The following is a 21,102-nucleotide window of genomic DNA, read 5'->3' as shown; positions in this document are numbered from 1 at the left end:
AACACTATAATCCAAAATATCAAGGCAGATAATTTACATTATCTGCTTTAAACTGGAGTATCTGAGTCCACAGTATCATATAATCCAGTTCAAAGCAGATAATCTGGATTTTATACAGCTGTGTAGAAGGGGTCTTGTTGGTACTGAACTGGAGTTGTCATTTCTTTTTTTCTGAAAGATTCCTTATTTTTAATACTGCTTGAGTGTTCCTTATCACAGTTGTATCCCACTTATTCCACTTTAATTACCATCTAGGTTCGGAATTCAGGATAAGGAATGTTCAGTCTATACATATATGGCAAACAATTATACCAGGGCCTGTGTTATACCTATATTAACCTCAGTGAACCTTTTGAATTCAGTCACTGCCATTGAGTAAAGACTTAGTTTCAGTTCAATTTTTAAGACTTTATTAAAACCTAGGCTTGGAGAAATGACACACCAAGGGAACAACAACTTTAGATCATCGCACCTTCATATTGTTACTGGAGTACAGTACAGAAAAACACAGCAAATATACTATGTGTGTAAATCCTAACTTTTATTTTTCTTCAAAGGTAGGAAACTTGAGTGAGAACCCTTCCACACAACCACATAACCTAGAATATCAAGGCTGAAAATCCCACCATATCTGCTTTGAACTGTGTCCACCCTGCTATATATATTCCAGTTCAAAGCAGAAAATGTGGGATTTTATTCAGCTGTGTGGAAGGCTATGATGTCACTCAAGTGGATTCAAATTACAGGAAAGGGATTCCACCTGAACATTAGGAAGAACTTCCTGACTATAAGAGCTGTTCAGCAATGGAACTCTCTGCCTTGGAGTGTGGTAGAGGCTCCTCCCTTGGAAGCTTTTAAACAGAGGCTGGATGGCCACCTGTCACGGGCCCTTTGATTGTGCTTTTCCTGCATGGCAGGTGGTTGGACTAGATGGCCCATGTGGTCTCTTCCAACTCTATTATTCTATTACTCTATGTCCCTTCTTTTCCTTTGTAGCAGCATTTTTGCCATAACTATACATTCACAGCAAAAATGAATTTTAAAATAAAATTTAAAAATGAAAAATGTTTATGTGTTGAGTAGGATGGCAAGGTGAAGCAGTGCTGTGGCACAATTTCAGAGAAGTGTGATCACAATTGCTTCGAGATTGATATATTTCTACTTGCTTCAACAATGCAATTGCTGCAAGACCACAGGCAGTTCTGATAAAGTCCCGAGCTACTTCTGCACATGAAGTATGTGTGTGCACGTGCCAGGGTACTAGCCTACCTTTTGCTTCAGGTTGCAAAGTCTCTTGTGAATAATTCAGAAAATCCATGCACTAGGAACAGAGCAGGGAAGTTATCATGCCTGGCAACAACCAAATTAGGGGTACAAAGTTCTCCCAGGGGCAAGAAATGGCAGTGCTTGGAAACATTTGTTTGCCCACGCCATAGAAAGCATACAACTGGGAACTCTGAAGGGGCATGCCATTTCACAAAATTCACTCTTTGACCTATTACTGTTCTATGTGTCCTGTACTGAACTCATTGGACTCTGGTCCATTCAAAAACATCTGAGCAATTTTGGCTTTTGGTAACTGGACAAAGATTAACAAAATGATTACCTGCAAAAATACATGCCAAATTCTGCAAAGTATGTTTTTTTCTGGTGCCAAGTCAAGGCATGGCTTTTTATTATAGTATTTGGGACTTAATATACATTAAATACATGCACATACAGTTTCACTTGTAGCCTTCTAAATTGCTTTAATTTGTTCTCATGCCTAATACATTTTAAACTATTTATTGTTCTGATCTGGAAATGTTTTGGAACAATTTGTCAGCATGCCATCTTGAAAGCCCATCATGATAAAGGTCAGGATATCAATATTTAATCACTGAAGCCTGGCTGGACAGTAAATATATATCTATGCCCAGAACCAAGAAGCTCCTAACCGGTGAAAGAGACCTGATGTAAGTAAACAAACAGCGGTGGAGCAAAGGATGCAATTACACAGAGACACGCCTGCTTCTTCCAAACAGGACAGCAAAACAAGTTGACAAATGTAATTGCAAGCACTTTCCAAACTTCCATAGAGATAGTCTCTAATTTACCCACACATGCTATGTTGAAACAAATGAAAAACAATTTATAGACCTTTCTGCTAAAAAAAATAAATCTGCTTTTGTTTTTTTCCATACACTTGCATAAAAATGCACAGACACACATTTATATACCCAAATATCCATACTAGCCTTTCTACAGATTATGAGACTTTGATCCCACTTTACATGCTACAGTAGATTACTATGGAACCATGAGATTTTTAGTTCATCCGTGCATTTGAACTCTGTGGCAGAGAATCCTAAATGCACTCCAAAATTACAAATTCCAGGAATCTATTGGATGGACCCATGGCTGTTAAAGTAGGATCAAAGTCAAGTATTAGCTATGGCACCAGGCAGAAATAAAGCAAATGGGAAGATTTCATAAGAAAGGTGCAGAAAATATGAAGGCTAATTGAATTCCTTTCCTTAGTTATTTTTCTTTATTCCCTGAGCAGTTTCTAGGAAAAGCCCAGCTTGCTACAGGAGTAGGAAGAGGGGATATTGGCTGGTGGGAGGTGATTTACTGTAGGTGGTGCATGGTTCTGTAATACTGCCTTTCCTAATACTTCCTTGTGTGAAATTACTACCCACATTTCTGGCCTGACTATTTAATCCCAATTGCTGGTAGGAGGCGACTTATTAGAGGTGGTTCATCATTCTGCAATACTTCCTTACCTAACACAGTGCTATGTTGTGTGAAATTACTTTGTTGTTGTTGCATGCCATCAAATCATCTCCAACCTGTGACAACCCTAATGCGAACCTATCATGAGGTTTTCTTGGCAACGTTTATTCCAAAAATATCTGCCCTTGCCTTTCTCTGATGCAGAGGCCGGTTCTACACTGATCATATAATGCAGTCTGAAGTAATCCAAACAGCATTATATAGCCAGAATAGAGGCAACCTGAGAGAGGGCCCATCTTAGGCCCCTTCCACTCTGCTGGAAAAAAATACACATTTTCTACTTTGAACTGGAATATATGGCAGTGTGTACTCAGATATCCCAGTTCAAAGCAGATATTGTGGGATTTTCTGCCTTGATATTGTGATGGCTGTGTGGAAGGGACCTTAGTGGGCATCAGAATCCAGGACTGGTTACCTTTCAGATCCCAAACTGTGACAGCAGTGGTAACATAATTTTGACCATCTAGTCAGGCCAAAGCTGGTTCTGCTCCACTTGACAGTCATCCTTATTTTGTCTGTTGTTTGTCATCACACTAATGTCCTTCCTTTCTCCAGGTTGTGCAGGCACTTTTATTGACATTATCAAAGGTTCTCAGCAATTGCTAGGGCAGGGGTCCCCAAACGAAGGCCTGTGAGCTGGATGCAGCCCACAAAGGTCATTTATCTTGCCCCCGCCCCTCAGTTTTAGACTTAGGCTCGCCCTAGGTCTGAATTTGAAGGCACACACAACAATCCTAATTAACTTGACTATTTCGTTGGTCAGAAGCAAGCCCACACTTCCCATTGAAATCCTGATAGGTTTATGTTGGTTAAAATTATTCTTATTTTTAAATATTGTATTGTTCTTTCTTGTTGTTGTTTTTTTTTTTGTTTTTTTTTTGTTTTTGGCAGTACAAATAAGACATGTGCAGTGTGCATAGAAATTTGTTGGGTTTTTTTTTTCTTTCAAAATATAGTCTGGCCCCCTAACACTCTGAGGGATTGTGGATCGGCCCTCTGCTTAAAAAGTTTGAGGATTCCTGGGCTAGGGACTCTTCAGGGCTCTGTGGTCACTGATGCAGCAACAAATAATGGATAAGGTGAGTACAGTTTCCTTTTTGCTATAATGCTGAGCTTAGGGAAGACGGGATGATGACAATGACCTGTGTGAACAGCAGGACCATTTCTGAATTAAAACCAGTCCAGATGCTCTGGAGCACTCCCAACTTTTGCTAAAGCAGGTTAAAATCAGGTTAGCCTGTTTTACTACACAATGTGCCGGAACCCCCGGAACATCTGACACAATTTTGCAGGTATTTGGCCCAAGTAGATGGGCTCAGGGTATGACTTGTTCAAGGTCACTCATTGATTTTGATGTCTAAAATCACTCCACCTCTCAGACCCCAATGAAATTACTACCCACATATTTTTACTCTGAAGTATAGATGTTCCTATAGACCAGTTCCTCTTGGCAAAGATGTGAAAATCTCAATCTCAAGTTTGGTGCATTTCTCCAAACCCTACTATTAAACTGGAAGCATGGAGAGGTTTGCCTTCATGGAGACTGCCATGTCTGGTGAAATAAATTCAATTCTTGATACTCTCAGTGACCCATTTCCTATCACTAGATGTAGATGTTAAAGTCCAGAGACCCAAGCCATTACTGTTATATGAATTTAGATCAGGGTGGAATTGGAACTTCTTTTATCTCGCTCTTTTGGGTATGCTGGCTATGTTAAAGTTGCAATTCAGCAACATATGGAAGACCCAAAGTTCCTACTCTTGATTTAGCTGATGGCTTATTCACCATATGGACAGGAGGAGAAAGGACAACAGCACGGGAGGGAAATCAAATGTCAAAGAACAGCTGGTTAGATAGCAGGGGAATCTTACATAGCTGCTCCTCTTCAAAACACCGCATGGAGTCTGGTCTTCACACAGCATGAATTCCAGTAAATGAAAGCCAGGGTTCTCAAAGGTTTAAGACTGCTGGAAGAACCACTGAGCTGGAATTGCATTATGCTCAAGAATGAGAGGCTGGCAATAAAGAATGATTTGCTAAACAAATCCTCGGGGGCGAGAGCCAAAAGAAACCACTGAGGGGGCTGCTGCTGCATGCTCTATAACTGTCCCAAATGTGCAGGGACAGTGCCGATTCATCTCTGTCATCCCACTTTTTCAACTGCTTTTTAAATGTCCCAGTTTCACTCTCTTCTTCCCCCTTCCCCCTTTGTCCTCAGCTTTTGCTCTGCTTGCTGCAAAAATAGTTGGCTCTCATTAACAAAAGCAGTGGGAGTTGGGGGACACAGGAAGGAGCAGGGTTTTGCTCTTCCCAGTAAGCTCAGCCAAAAGCAAACTTCTGCTGCTTCTTCTATCTAATCGGTTCTTCTACCTTAATATTTTTGTCATCCTGACCCCACTCTGACATAAAATGTTGCACACTTTGCAAGTGGAACCATACCACTACAATTGTGCAATGTGAAAGGGCCATAGGGCACATGATCTCTTCTTTTCCTTCCTCCACTCAACAGTCTTTACATAATTTTTTCATGTTAGTAGATTCTGAGTATAAAAATATGTAGAACAAATCTTTTTTCTACAATACACACAATTATTTGTCTGTTTGATGGGCTGACAACTGTTCCTGCAATGTTTACTGTTTGGGTTTTTGAAGGTGTTGAATGATGATGAAAGAAATGGAAATAAAAGAGTAGGAGATGCAACACAATTGTATGCACAAAAATGTATACTTTGTAGCTGTCATCTACAAAGTAGCTTTTCCGTATTCTGATCCTATGGTACTCCATGTGCACCCAGTTTCTCGTAAAGACTGTTTTCTGATGCCTCCAAATATTTGCCAAAGAGGTTGGATAGGTACTGAGCCTGTCAGTTGATGCAGACAAACCAGGCTGGTTTGCTCTTATATTTTAATAGTGGTTCTACTGGGCAGATGAAGCTTTGGATGGTCCAGGATGAAGTGCGGCCATCTATTAATGATTGCAGGTTTAATATTCCCTGTTTAAATGTAGGAACAGAGACTACTAGAAGAAGGGGCTGGGGCCAAATTCCTTCCAAGGCAGTTTAAGTACAGAGTGAAAACATAAATTATAGATTACATAAAATCTGATAAACTCTATAAAATGGGATGAGCAATCTTAAATATATGTTGGAGGCTTGGTGCTGGTGCTGGCTAAAGTTCTCCTAGTGCCTGAGGCAGGAGGAGAGACACCAACACACTTCAATGCTACACATTCAGTCGGCACAGCTACTGCTTCCTATCCCACTCTGAGGGTACATAGGCTCTCTGGACAACAGCCACATTTTCAGAGAAGGTCCTCATGGTGCCAGTCAGGGCCAAATGTCTGCCTCTTTGGTGTCCTTTCTCAGAGCCAAGCACTGTCAATGGGAAGCATTGGAAGAACATCCATGCAACCCACCATAGCAAAAGGAAGTCTCCCAGGGCCTCTCAGAATAGTACAAGGAGTCCCAGACATGACCAGTTTTGGAAAGAAAGACTCTTGAGAATGGCAGCTCATGTGTGTGATTCAAAGCTCCTGGCACTGAGTCACTTGAGATTGGTGCCTCATTCAGCCTCATAGGAGACATGTGCCAAAGTAAAAGCCTGCAGACTAAATCCAGGCCACCATGTCATTTTATGTGGACCTCCAAATGTTGGACTACAACTCCTATATTCTTCATCATTGGACATCATGACTAGAGCTGATGGGAATTGTGTTACAGTTACCCCTAGAAGGCAGTCATTTGTTTTGTTTAGGCCCTTCTACACAGTCTCAAAACCTGTGACCCATCATGGATTCACCCGAGGTGTCTAAAATTCCCAGTTTACTTTGGATTAATATAACAACTCAAAAGATCCGAACCTGACTAAAAGGTCTGGATTTGTTGAAGTGCTGGGCCTGTGGGGATTAACTCCCAGGACTGTGTTCCATGTGGGTCAAACCCCATTGTCATCTCAGTTCTTTGGGCTCTTCAGAGCCCAAAGGAGAGGGATGGCACCCCCACACTTTCCTCCCAGCCCCCCATATGCCCCTAAACTTACCAGAGGGACCTAGCTGTATACTCAGCCCCCTCAAAGAAAGCTTTTTGTGTGTCAACACATCAGAGGCTTTCTTTGAGCAGCCTGAGAATTCAGCCAGGCCCCTCCAGCAAGTTTAGGGGGCAAACAGGGGGCGGAGGGCTGGCTATATGCCCTCCCGCATCACCCTTTGGTTGACCCGGAAGGGCGTGGAGCCACCATCCTTCCCCCGGTACAAAAGCATGGGGTTTGGGACAACTGTATGGCTTCAATCTCAAGAGAACTGGAATATCAAATCCCAGTTCCTCTTGGAATTTGTGCCTGAGTAGAAGTCAGGATAAGTAGGTTTCAGGCCTTTTCTACACTGTCCTATATCACAGAATCTGATCTCAGATTATCTACTTGAACTAAATTATATGAGTCCCCTTATACACTGTTATATAATCCAGATTACCAAATCAGATAATTCACATTATCTTCCTTGAAGTGGATTATATGTAGGTCTACACTACCACTTAATCCAGTTCAAAGCAGATAATCTGGATTTTATATGGTAGTATAGAAAGGGCCTGAGTCTACACTGCCTATAATCTGGGATAAGCAGATAATCTGGGATCACATTCTGGAATATTGGGCAATGTAGAAGGGGCCTCCATTTAGACACAAAGCTTGTGGATAGGATGTCTGACTTTAAAACGTCCTTTAACCTTTCCCCAGCCACAGAGCCACGAGGGCTCATTATCTCCTGTCCTCATGGTGGATACTGAAAAGTGATGGGAGTTTTCTTTCAATAACATCTGGAACTCAAATTTGATAAAAACTAAAGGACATCAACCTCTATGTAAACATATTATAGTTGGACCTCTGTATCCATGGATTCTCCATCCATGGATTCAATGGCCCTTTGAAAGCAACCATGAGGCTGATGAAAATGAGTTTGACACCGCTGCTATAGGACAACTAGTTGTGGTCAGAGAAATCTAAAGTTAGAGCACTCTTAACACTTTGTAAGCTCTGTAAACTTGGATTACTGTTTATTCACGGTAGCAGCCAAAGAAAAATAATTGAGGACTGCCCTGTGGCTGGACTAAATTTCTTCCTGGGTTAGAGCATGGCAGAGAGCTAGGAGAGTATTGGATCACTATGGTCAACCTGGTGGATAACTTATATCAGGAAATAGAAGAAAAGCAATTGATGTCTGTCATTTATGCATCAAGCATTATGCCTGTTTTCCCCATGGGCTCTTCCACACTGCACAATTATAGCACCACTTTAACTGCTATGATAATATTCAATGGAATCTGGTATTTGCAGTTTCAAGAGTACTAGAGGGTCCTTTGGTTGAGAAATGCCTCTTCCTAAATGGCATAGCCCAGATTTACAAGTGAATGGCAAATGCATGGTCTTCAACTATCCCAAGCCGACAGAGAGTGTCCTGGTTGACCCTCTGTTGCCTTACTTGTTAAGCTGCTTTTAAAATGTTCCAATTACTATTTCCTCTTCCCCTTTTCATCTCTGTCCTCAACTAAGTTCAGTTCCTGGAAATTGAGTGTTGGACTACAGCTCTGGAGACCAGAGTTTGATCCCCCATTGAACCATGAAAATCCACTGGGTGATCCTAGACACACACACGTCACACACTGAGCTTCTGAAAACCCTGTCAAAGGTTCGTCTTATGGTAGCCATAAGTCAGAAGGCATACAAGAACTTGCTCTGTTTTGATGCCAGTGTCTACATTCTGATTATAAGTTTACTGGAAGTGTATGTAGATGCTTTCCATGGATGCATACATAAATATCTCCATACATTTTGAGAGCAATATTTCAGAAAATATAGTCCAGCATTGGGATGATACTGCAGTTTCTGGAACAGAGAAAAATTCTTCCCAGAGGATTTTGTGCGAGATTCTCACTTTTCATCAATACAGTTTCTGGAATACCTAGTTAGGGTATGACAGGAAGGTTCAGTGTTGGTGCAAATCCTGTTCATTCTTTTTCCTTCTCGACATGACTGGGAATCTTATGGTTTCTTCATAACATGCAATTCTGCCAAAGCATCACACCTGCAAAGCAGCACAACCTTTACCACCACTTGAGAATCTCAACCATGCTTATCAATTAAGATGAAGGCTATCTTTCATAGAGATGGCAAACTTGTGCAGGCTGCACCATTTCAGACTGGAGGAAATTAGGGTTCATGTGAGAACCAATATGGTTCTCACAAGAACCAGTTGTGGGCAACTTTCAACAGGCTGGAGACTATTTGTTTTGCTCCTGGGATCATTGTGCACTACACTATGTTCCAAAGCTTCTTTCCCAACATTAAAATTCCAAACATGAAATTACTGGCAGTCCAGTTCTAGTTTTATTATGGCTGTCTTTTGGCGTTGATAAAAAAGGACCCCAACATTTGGGCAGAAAAATGCAGTTTCTGGAGTCATCCAAGAATGGGGGGTTCCAAGTTTTTGTCCACCTGCCGCCTAACCTTGGGGACAAGGATATCACTTGTGTTGCCAAGGTCTTAGAGAATTGCACCTTATCACATGATGGCAACTTCAGGAGAACAAGAAAGAGTAGAACCGTGAGATCATTAAGAGGTTATTTGTGTTTGTAAAAGGCATGCTTTCTAGGCTGTCTCCCACTGGGAGAGCAGCGAGAGCCGAAGACACCGCTGTAATTACAATTTGCCTGACTTGTGTGATGAGCTGGGTCTCTGCATGGGGAGACAAAACTAAGGGCATTCAGTTCTGAAGGAGGAAAAGGTCTGATTTTGAGTGTTACTTTTGTTGTCTTTAAAACACTGGTGCCTACTCACTTTCCAGTCTCTCTAGCTCAGTACAGAGAGATTTAATGGGCATTTGTCTCTACCATGAAATGTGGAGCAAGGCAAGATGCTGAGTGCTATCATTGTGACTGTAAAATCCTCTTGTTGCATGGCACAAACCCTGGCAACAGTAGCACAGTGGATGGGAAGAATAGGAATCACCTTGTAAGTGTCTTCCAGTGTCAGGCAAAGCCTTGGAAATGGTCCCACATGTTGTTTGTGACTCTAAGGGCTTTTTCACATGGCCCTTTTCAGCTGTGCCATTTCAATGGCAGTCGTTGGCAAAAGGGAAAGCACACGGGGTGGCTCATGGTCCTGCACATTCCCTCCCTCCTTCCCCCGTCATACTGTGGGGATGGGACAGGATGCATTGGCACCCTGTCCCTATCAGATGGGAGAAAGGACAGTAACATGCAGCAACATGAGTTGCCCCGCTGCCCTTTTCCCCATCATATGGGAAAGTGCAGGTAGCTCCATCAGAGCTACCCAAAACACATTTTCCTTCCCTTAATGGTGGAGGAAGTGTCTTTTGGCACTTTGGGTCTGAGATTGGGTCTGAGATAGTTACAGTTTTGCTTTCTGGTGGTGCACAGAATTATTAAAAAATATTCTATAAAATTCTTTTCAGGTTATGTGTGTATGAAACATAAATGAATTTTGCATATAGAATCATAGAGCTTGAAGAGATCACAAGGGTAATTTAATTCAACATCCTTCCATGCAGCCAAACTCCTTTAGGTCCCATCTCTAAGACATCTCATCATGGATATATAAGCAAATACAGATATCCCAAAGTTTAAAAACAATCCAAAACTCCAAACGCTTCTGGTCCCAAGCATTTTGGATAAGGGATGCTCAACCTGCATGTTGATCTTGGAAGATGTTTTAGGTACTTTTACATCTCAAAATAGTTGAAAATACAGTAAGTGACATTTACTATGATCAATTTTCAAAAGGTCTTTAGGAGAGGAGTTACATTTGATCTCTGAGGGAAAGAACAGCAGTCTAAGCATAGATGTTTCATTCTGGATGCAATTCTCTTTCAGACTGACAGTCCCTTATCCTTATGAGTTATGTCTTATTTAGATTGCAAACCCTGGGGCAGGAAACTGTCAAGTTAACAATTAGTAAGCCACCCAGGGAGCCTTTCTAGCTAAAGGGTGAAATATAAAACAGGTGGAGCATCCCTTATCCAAAATACTCCAAAAGTGCCCATATAGATCTTACAGCGGGTGGTGGCTTCTCAGCTTCAGGGATTCTTGGGTGACACCAATTATCTTGATCCCTCGCAGTCTGGTCACAGAACTGGGACAGCTTTGGTCGCCTTGGTGGATGACCTCTGCAGAGAACTAGATGGGGAGTGTATCCCTGCTGGTTCTCTTGGACATCTCAGAGGCTTTCAAAACCATCAACCATGGTATCCTTCTGGGTCATTTTTCTGGTACGGGTCTTGGGGCACTGTGCTGAAGTGGCTCCACTCCTTTCTAGAGGATCAGACCCAGATGATGGTGCTGGGGGACACCTCCTCGGACCCATGGCCATTGTCTTGTGGGATCAAACAAGGTTCTATTCTCTCCCCCATGCTTTTCAACATCTACATGAAACCACTGGTAAAGGTCATCCAGAGTTTTGAAGTTGGGTGCCATCTCTATGTAGATGACACACAACTCTACTACGCTGTTCCACCACACTCTAAGGAAGCTCCCTGGATCCTGGACCAGTGCCTGGTAGCTGTGATGGATTGGATGAGGGCCAACAAGCTGAGGCTTAATCCAGACAAGACAGAGGTCCTCCTGGTCAACCGTGAGGCTGATTAGGGTATAGGGTGGCAACCTGTGCTCAACGGGGTTACACTCCCCTTGGGTTCTCTTGGACTCAACGCTGATGCTTGAAGCTCAGGTGTTGACGGTGGCTGGGAAGGCCTTTGCACAGTTAAAGCTTGTGCACCAGCTGCAACCATACCTTGAAAAGCCTGGTTTGGCCATGGTGGTACACGCCTTAGTCACATCTAGACTGGATTACTGTAAAACACTCTACCTGGGGCTACCTTTGAAGACAGCTCAGAAATTGCAATTGGTACAAAGATCGACAGCCAGGTTACTAACCGGAGCTAATTATCACCTATAAAGCCATTCAGGTTTGGGTCCAGCCTATCTTTGTGATCGCATCTCCCCCTCTGAACTAGTGTGTCCCTCCTCTCAGTCCCACAACTGTCTTTAGTGCAGTTAGTGAAGATGAGGGAGAGGGCCTTCTCGGTGGTCCCCCCCCCCCCCCCAGGCTCTGGAATGCCTCCCCAGGGAACTTAGATAAGCCCCTACACTACAACACTTTAGGAAAGAGTTAAAAACTTGGTTTTTCCAGCAGGCATTTGATAACGTTTAGACAGTAACCAGAACTGATTGCCAATCACTTAGCACTTTATGTCTACATTCTGTGCATTCAGCTGGGCTGCTACATGGATCTTTTAACTGATTCCATTTTAATAGAAGTTGTTTTATCCAATTTATATATGTGGCTTATTTATTTATTACAGCATTTCTACCCCACCCTTCTCACCCAATACGGGGACACAGGACAGCTATGTAATGTTATTATTGTTCTCAGGTTGATGTATTTTATTTTATATAGTAAGGTAAAGGTTTCCCCTGACGTTAAGTCCAGTCATGTCTGACTCTGGGGGCTCATCTCCACTTCTAAGCTGAAGAGCCATCGTTGTCCATAGACACCTCCAAGGTCATGTGGCCGGCATGACTGCATTGAGCACCATTACCTTTTCACCAGAGTGGTACCTATTGATCTACTCACATTGGCATGTTTTCAAACTGCTACGTTGGCAGAAGCTGGAGCTAACAGCGGCCGCTCACACCGCTCCCAGGGTTTGAACCTGGGACCTTTAAGTCTGCAAGTTCAGCAGCTCAGTGCTTTAACACACCACCAGCAGAGCTCCTTATTTATTTTATGTATTATGTATTTTATGCATGGCATCTTTGTGTGCTATTTTGTAAGCCACCTGAGTCCCTATGGGAGATGGTGGTGGGCTATAAATAAAGTTTTATTACATTAATATTATTAGATGACGGAAATAGTGACACCTTTGCTATCTTGTGGTCAATGTTCACAAAGTTTGCTCACATCCCAAAATTATTTTTAAAAGTTGTGTATAAAGTTACCTTTAGTTGATGAATATGAGTTATCTATGAAATATAAATGCATTTCATGTTTCGGTTTGAATCTCATCTCCAAGAAAATCCAAAACACATCTGGTCTCAAGCCTTTTGAATATTCAATCTGTACTCTAAATAAATGAATTATTTTCTATCTCCCTATTCATCCAGCAAACTCAAGGTAGCAAGTCTGTTTCTTCTGTTCACCACTTTTTATGCTGAATGCAGAAAAATTTGGATATAAATGTAACAAATGTCAGAATGGAGCTTCACATAGGAAAGGTCAGATATAAATATAACGAATGTCAAAATGAAGTTTTATGCAGGAAAGTTGGATATAAATATAACAAATGTCAGAAAGGAGTTTTATGCAGGAAAAGGGATATAAGCATAATATTTTTTATCGTGTTGGGAGTGACTTGCAAACATACCGCAAGTTGCTTCTGGTGTGAGAGAATTGGCTGTCTACAGAGATGTTGCCCAGGGGATGCCCGGATGTGTTACCATTCTGCTGGGAGACTTCTCTCATGTCCCCGCAAGCTAGAGTTGACAGATGGGAGCTCACCTTGTCTCACGGATTCAAACCGGCGACCTTCAGGTCAGCAACCCAACCTTCAGGTCAGCAGTTCAGTTGGCACAAGGGTTTAACCTATGGCGCCATCGCAGCTCTTAACATCATGTAACAAATGTCAGAATGGAATTTGATGCAGGAAGAGGGATATAAATGAAACAAATGTCAGAGCTTCATGCAGGAAAGTTGGATATAAATGTTATGGAGCTTCATGCAGGAATAATAATAATAATAACTTTATTTGTATCCTGCCACCATCTCCCAAAAGAGACTCGGGATGGCTTACAGGTAAATTATACAGGTAAATTACATCAACATATTAAACAATAACAATAGCAACAAATATTGTATCAAATGTTAGACTGGAGCTCGATACAGGAAAAGCTGGATAGAAATGTAACAAAAGTCACCCTTGAGGTGAGATAGAGTGGGATAACAATAAAGTAGAGTCTCACTCATCCAACATTCGTTTATCCAGTGTTTTGGATTATCCAACGTAGTCTGCCTTTTAGTAGTCAATGTTTTCCATACATTGTGATATTTTGGTGCTAAATTCGTAAATACAGTAATTACTACATAGCATTACTGAGTATTGAACTACTTTTCTGTCAAATTTGTTGTATAACATGATGTTTTGGTGCTTAATTTGTAAAATCATAATCTAATTTGATGTTTAATAGGCTTTTCCTTAATCCCTTCTTATTAAGGGGCCGGGCTATGGCACAGGCTGGTAAGCAGCCTGCTGCAATAAATCACTCTGACCATTTGGTCATGAGTTCGAGGTCAGCCCATGGTGGGGTGAGCACCCATCAATTAAAAAATTTAAAAAATAGCCCCTGCTCGTTGCTGATCTAGCAACCCGAAAGATAGTTACATCTATCAAGTAGGAAATAAGGTAAAACTTATAAAGTGGGGAGTCAAATTTAACTAATTTACGACGTTGGAATGAGGAAGTGCCGTCACAGTGGATGATGAAGCAGCTGTTCCTCCCTGTGGCCAGAATTGAACATCCCCTCAGGAGAAGGTTAAATTGCCTCTGCGTCTGTCTCTGTCTCGGTTCTATGTGTATATGGGCATTGAATGTTTGCCCTATATGTATATAATGTGATCCGCCCTGAGTCCCCTTCGGGGTGAGAAGGGCGGAATATAAATACAGTAGAGTTTAACTTATCCAACATTCTGGATTATCCAACATGTTTTTGTAGTCAATGTTTTCAATACATCGTGATATTTTGGTGATAAATTCGTAAATACAGTAATTACTACATAGCATTACTGCATATTGAACTACTTTTTATGTCAAATTTGTTGCATAACATGCTGTTTTGGTGCTTAATTTGTAAAATCATAACCTAATTTGATGTTTAATAGGCTTTTCCTTAATCTCTCCTTATTATCCAACATTTTCGCTTATCCAACTTTCTGCCGGCCCGTTTATGTTGGATAAGTGAGACTCTACTGTACTGCAAATAAATAAAATAAATAAATTATCCAACATATTCGCTTATCCAACGTTCTGCTAGCCCGTTTATGTTGGATAAGTGAGACTCTACTGTAAAATGTAACAAACGTCAGAATAGAGCTTTATGCAGGAAAAATGGATATAAAATGTAACAATTGTCAGAATGGAGCTTGATACAAATATACCATCCTCATCACTATCATCATATGCAGAAATTATAAATGATCACCACTATTATTATTCGATTCTGCCCTTAAAGGGAAAATCAATTCACCCAGCAACCTGTCTGAACACTTCCAAAGAAAGAATGTGATCCACACCAGAGTGCCAGCGTCTCCCTTAGAGAACTACATGTCCCAGCATGCTCCACTGTCTGCTAGTGATGACGTCTGCGAAGGGGGCGGTGCTGTGAAAGCTCCTTGCTGTGTTGTCAGCTCTTGGGAAGAGAAGTCTGAGCAGCGGGGGTCTTTCAGAGCAGAGAAAGAGACCCCCTTCCCCATTGCCCAAAGCCGGGCATTTCCAGTTAATCCACACTGAGAGAGATATTTTCTTCCTTTTCCTATTGAACGGTAAGTGAGAATCAGGGAAGGGGAGCATGGGGAAGAGGGTCAGATGGTGCTTTTAGCCATAATTGCAACCAGGGAAGGGGGAAGGTTGGGTTTCCTTCTCTAAAGGCTCCCTGATCTAAAATGCTTGGGATTTCAGATTCTGGATTATGTGAACGACCCATTCGCATTTGCTTGTATTTGCATATATGTCCCTAATGAGATCTCTTGGGAGGTGGGATCTAAGTCTAAACAAAATGCATTTGTGTTTCATACAGCCCTTATTATGCACATAACCTAAATGAAATGTTCTATTTTTAGATAATGTTGTGCATAAAACAAAGTTAGTGTCCGTTGAACCATCAGAAAGCTAAGATGCCACTCTCTCAGCCACTGATGTGGACAGTTTTGGATTTTGGAGTATTTTGAATTCTGAGATTTATTTCTCGTGGCAGAAGCGAACCAAGGGTAAAGTTGTAATGTATTTGAAAACACAAACAAAGTTAAAAACTTGGCATTATACTAAATGTCCTTTGACCAGTAGCTGGACACTTGGATGCCTCAGGTGTTGCTGTTAGAAGGTCCTCCACTGTGCATATGGCAGGGCTCAGACTGCATTGTAATAGATGTTCTGTGGTTTGCTCTTCTCCACACTCGCATGTCGTGGACTCCACTTAGTAGCCCTATTTCTTAAGGTTGGCTCTACATCTCTTGGTGCCAGAGCACAGGTCTGGTCAGTGCCTTCCAAGATGCCCAGTCTTCTGTGTGGCCAGGAGAGAACCTCAGCCACTGAGGTTCCGGGTTTTAGCCTGCCACTTTTGGATTCTCACTTGCTGAGGTGTACCTGCAAATTTCTCTGTAGATGTTAGAAAACTTGATTTAAGGCATTGGCATGCTGGCTGATATCTCAACAGGGGAGGGGCTGGAGATGGCAATTCCTTGGTTCTTTCATTGCTACTTCCCAGCAGATGTCAGATGGTGCAATGCTGGCTAAACAGTATAATTTCTCCTGTGGTGTAGGACATAGACATCCTGTGATAATGTAACATATCTCATTAAGAGCCACATCCACTGTTTTAACGTGGTGAAATGTGTTCCACACTGGGCATGCGTACTCAGCAGCAGAGTAGCAAAGTGCAAGGGCAGATGTCTTCACTGTGTCTGGTTGCGATCCCCAGGTTGTGCCAGTCAGCTTTTGTACGATGTTATTTCTAGCGCCTACTTTTTGCTTGATAGTCAAGCAGTGCTATCAGGATTCTGAGATAAAGGATACGCTTCCTGTAAATAACCTGAATATGTAATATTTTAAAACAGTATGCATGAAACAAAGTTTGTATACATGGAAGCATCAGCAAGCAAAAACATCACTGTCTCAGCCACTCATATGGATAGTTTGGAGTATTTGAGGATAAAGGATGGATTTTGAAGTACAGTAGAGTCTCACTTATCCAACACTCACTTAGCCAACGTTCTGGATTATCCAACACATTTTTGTAGCCAATGTTTTCAGCACATCATGATATTTTGGTGCTAAATTCGTAAATACAGTAATTATTACATAGCATTACTGTTTATTGAACTACTTTTTCTGTCAAATGTGTTGTATAACATGATGTTTTGGTGCTTAATTTGTAAAATCATAACCTAATTTGATGTTTAATAGGCTTTTCCTTAATCTCTCCTTATTATCCAACATATTCACTTATCCAACGTTCTGCCGGCCTGTTTACGTTGAATAAGCGAGACTCTACTGTATTTGCAATTCATAATATCAGGATAAGAGATGCACAATGTAAACCTAACCAGACAAGGAGATGTGGTCTAGCAAAGGAGTCATCTTGGAAGGATAGAATCATAGAATTAGAAGAGACCTCAGGGGCCATTCAGTCCAACCCCTGCCATTGCAGAAATACACAATCAAAGCACTCCCAGCAGATGGCCACCCAACCTCTGCTTCAAAACCTCCAGAAAAGGAGATGTGGCAAAGGGAATGTGCATTGTCGCTGTTCCTTAGCAAGTGTGCATGGACTGAGAACAGCTGTTAGGATGAGGGAGTAGGAGGGAGAGACGGGGAGATAGCAAGTGCATCTACACTGTAGAATGAATGCAGTGTGACAGCACTTTCACTGCCATGGCTCAATGCAATGGAATAATGGAAATTGTAAGGACTTTTATTTTCTTTGCCAAAGAGTGCTGATTTCTCACCAAATTGCACACCCTAAGACTCTATAGCATTGAGCCAAAGCAGTTGAAGTGGTATCAAATTGTGTTGTCGAAGGTTTCCATGGCTGAAATCACTGGGTTGCTGTGAGTTTTCCGGGCTGTATGGCCATGTTCCAGAAGCATGCTTCTGGAACGTGGCCATACAGCCTGGAAAACTCACAGCAACCCAGTATCAAATTGCATTCATTATACAGTGTAGATGCACCCAGAGACAGAGGTATGTGGACATTTCTGGATTATCAGGAATGTACTATATTTTTCCAGTATGTTGACAAGCAGTTTTAGGTTAAGATGGAAACATAACAAGGGGATAAGTTGGGAATTTAGTGCCAACAGTAGTCTGGGCAAAATGAGGACATCAGCGCTGCCAAATTCTGCCGCCACCGCGATTAAATTTTCCTCCAGTTCCCACATTTCTAGCATTGCAGTAACTTAAAACGTCAGTCGAAGCATTTAGAAAAACATTTAGGTTTCCAAAGAAAGAGGGCAGGTGAAGTCACCAAGGGAACGTACAGAAAATGTAAGTGTTCTGAGTGTGGATGGTTTTCAGTCTCTCTCTTTGGGATGGAAGGAATGTTCATGGGAGGACGCTTGCTCATGTCGCCCAACTCTCTAAAGCTACGGCTCACAGTGCCAGCCTTCCGTTCTTTTCTTTCCTCGCTTCTCAATTTCTAGTTGTAACTGGGAGAGAGCATAGGAAAGTCGAAAGCGTCGCCAGGGTGAAGCGAAGGCTGGATGCTGTTGAGGACACGCACGCACACCTCCTTTCTGCGTGTCACAGCCTGTGACTAAATTTAGAGTCTGTGGACTGTGAGTCATTTTAGCTTAAAAACTCCAGCAAAGTATTTTGTCACTAGGGTTTATTTTTATTTTATTAGTAGCCCTTACCCCCTGCTTTTCTTCCACTGGACTCAAGGTGGTGTAACTTTCCTCCTAACAGAGCAAAGAAAGTGCCCAGTGTCATCTAATGTATTTCCTGGCTGCGTAGGATTAGAGCACAGATTTTCCGAGGCTTCATCTACACTGTAAAATTAATGCACTTTGGCACTAATTTAACTGCTGTGGCTCAATACTATGGCATCCTTGGAGTTGGACTTTTAGACAATTTTCAGCTTTCCCTTCCAAAATTGCTGATGATTCCCAAAATTACAATTCCTAGGATTCCATAGCGCTTTTTTTCATGTCAGGAGCAACTTGAGAAACTGCAAGTCGCTTCTGGTGTGAGAGAATTGGCCGTCTGCAAGGACATTTGCCCTTGATGTTTTACTATTCTTGTGGGAGGCTTCTCTCATGTCCCCACACAAGGAGCTGGAGCTAACAGAGGAAGCTCATCCATGCTCTCCCTGGATTCAAACTGGCAACCTTCAGGTCAGCAGTCTGCCGGCACAAGGGGTTTAACTCACTGCGCCATTGGGGGCTCCTCCCTAGCACTCCATAGCACTGAGCCATGGTAATTAAAGTGGTGTCAAACTGCATTAATTCTACAATGTAGATGCACATCTGTCCAACTTAAATATAAAGAACAGCCAAGAATGAATGGCGCACAGTACTGAGAGTTACCAAAAAAAGGATAGGAAATATTGGAAGAGGAACTCTCACGTTATACATTTTGCAAGGCACAAAGTTTCACTGTGTTGTCATACCTACAGAAAGAGAGAGCATCACATGTTGCATTCAAGTAGGTGGCAGTGATTATGTGGATGGATGGTAAGTGCTGCTGTCCCACATATCGGGTGGAGGACATGAGTGACTTCCTTGGCACACCCAGCTTTTGAGGACATGCAGAAGGAAGCAGATGGTTATATGGTCACAGCACTCAGTTGTGGCATCAGAGCAGAAGTCCAAGGGCCTTCTCAGGAAAACAAGCAGGTAAGACCCAAACCCAAAGGGTGGTTTGTCATGTTTTTGAATTAAGTAAATAATTTGGGTAGATGAGAAAATTCAGGAGAGTCAACTTCCCTGTTTGGGAGATGTTAGATGGTTTGGAGGCAAAAATAAACACTCCAAAATCAGTCTGATGGGGATACTTTGGTAGTCGTCTTGAGTCCCTATGGGGAGAAAAATGGGATAGAAATATAGATAATAATAATAATAATAATAATAATAATAATAATAATAATAATAATAATAATAATAATAATAATGTTTTGAGGGACTTCTGGGTGGTCTTGCATGCTGCATTTGGGGGTTCAAGGGACCCACAGACTGTACTTTGCCCACTTTGAGCTAAATAATGCCTCCCCCCCATTGTAAATCCATTTAGCCTAGAATATAAACTTAAGAAGGACACAGTGAGTTAAACCACTGAGCTGCTGAACTTGCTGACCGAAAGGTCGGCAACTCAAATCTGGGGAGTGGGGCAAGGTACCGCTGTTAGCCCCAGCTTCTGCCAACCTAGCAGTTCAAAAACATGCGAATATGCGTATATCAATAGGTAGCACTCTGGCAGGAAGGTACTCCATGCAATCATGTTGGCTACATGACCTTGGAGATGTCTACCAACAATGCCGGCTCTTCAGCTTAGAAATGGAGATGCGCACCAACCCCCAGAGTCGGGCATGACTAGACTTAATGTCAGGGCAAAACCTTTACCTTTACCTATAAACTTTAAAAACTTCAGCACTGACAATGCTCTTGACCCTCCACCATTTTATTTATTTCTGAGATGTTGGTAGAAGTTTTTGCTCCATCAGCCTTTTTCAGTCTGACTTTAAGCTTACTAATCTCAAGGGATGGAACTGAATTCATGATTTCAAGCCAGTAAAGGCTTGTTGCTTTCTCATGTGCTGATACATCTGGTCAACAGTTCTTGTGATGGTTTTTGTGTAAAGTTAAACATTGTCCCTGTACACCGAACTCCACTTTTCAGCACAAAGATGTTGTGATGCGTCGCCCTTCAAGGGTTGTTAGATTGCGGATCCCATTAGCCTTAGCCAGTATTGCCAGAAGTCAGAGATGATAAGATTTGGTGGACAGTTGCACCTAAAGGGCTGTATTAGGTTGTGTGGAAGAGGAGGTCTATTGTGTCCTACAGGCCAGAATTAATGCAATGTCTCTTCTGTTTTTCTTTTCTTTTTTGCTAAAAGAGCAATTGTTGCTCTTCTTCAGGGCACAGTATGTTAGGATAGAGCTCAAGTCTCCATGTTTTCATGACAGCTTGATTGTTTAGAGGCGTGTTTTGCCTACGAAAAAGCCCAGTTTAAAGAGGGGGAGGTTAGAGAAGGCTTGTTGAGGGTCTGCATTTTTCTGACTTCTAATGCTTATGTACAGTAGAGCCTGGTAGATTTATATTGGTGGTTCCCAACCATTTTTTTGACCAGGGCCCACTTGACCAGGGCCCACTTGACCAGGGACTATTCTCCAGTATTAGTACCAAAAGGGTTACGAATCAATTTCTGATCAACTTTAGATTTGGTTTGGTTATTTGGGGTGCTGATTCAGAAAATTGCATTGGATATACCACATCAGCTCTTGTTTCTGATACCGAACATATGCCATCCAGTAGTCACCATCTGGTTGCCCAC

General features: G+C 42.0%; 2 protein-coding genes across 4 annotated transcripts in view; both read left to right on the top strand.

The window, feature by feature from the left end:
- LOC134292565 (uncharacterized) overlaps positions 1-21,102 on the top strand; it is a 79,899-nt gene that overhangs the window by 55,310 nt on the left and 3,487 nt on the right. The gene's annotated exons all lie outside the window — the stretch shown is intronic.
- ormdl3 (ORMDL sphingolipid biosynthesis regulator 3) overlaps positions 15,220-21,102 on the top strand; it is a 58,033-nt gene continuing 52,150 nt past the window's right edge. For 2 of the 3 annotated variants that reach the window (XM_062957886.1, XM_003222446.4), the window contains exon 1: positions 15,220-15,379. The gene's annotated coding sequence lies outside the window, so the exon portion shown is untranslated. Of the gene's footprint in view, positions 15,380-19,257; positions 19,448-21,102 lie in introns of those variants that run through there. The other variant, XM_016994568.2, reaches the window with a different exon arrangement.

Source organism: Anolis carolinensis, chromosome 6 (genome assembly GCF_035594765.1).
Source record: "Anolis carolinensis isolate JA03-04 chromosome 6, rAnoCar3.1.pri, whole genome shotgun sequence".
NCBI lineage: Eukaryota > Metazoa > Chordata > Lepidosauria > Squamata > Dactyloidae > Anolis > Anolis carolinensis.
This window is presented reverse-complemented; position numbering and strand designations above follow the sequence as displayed.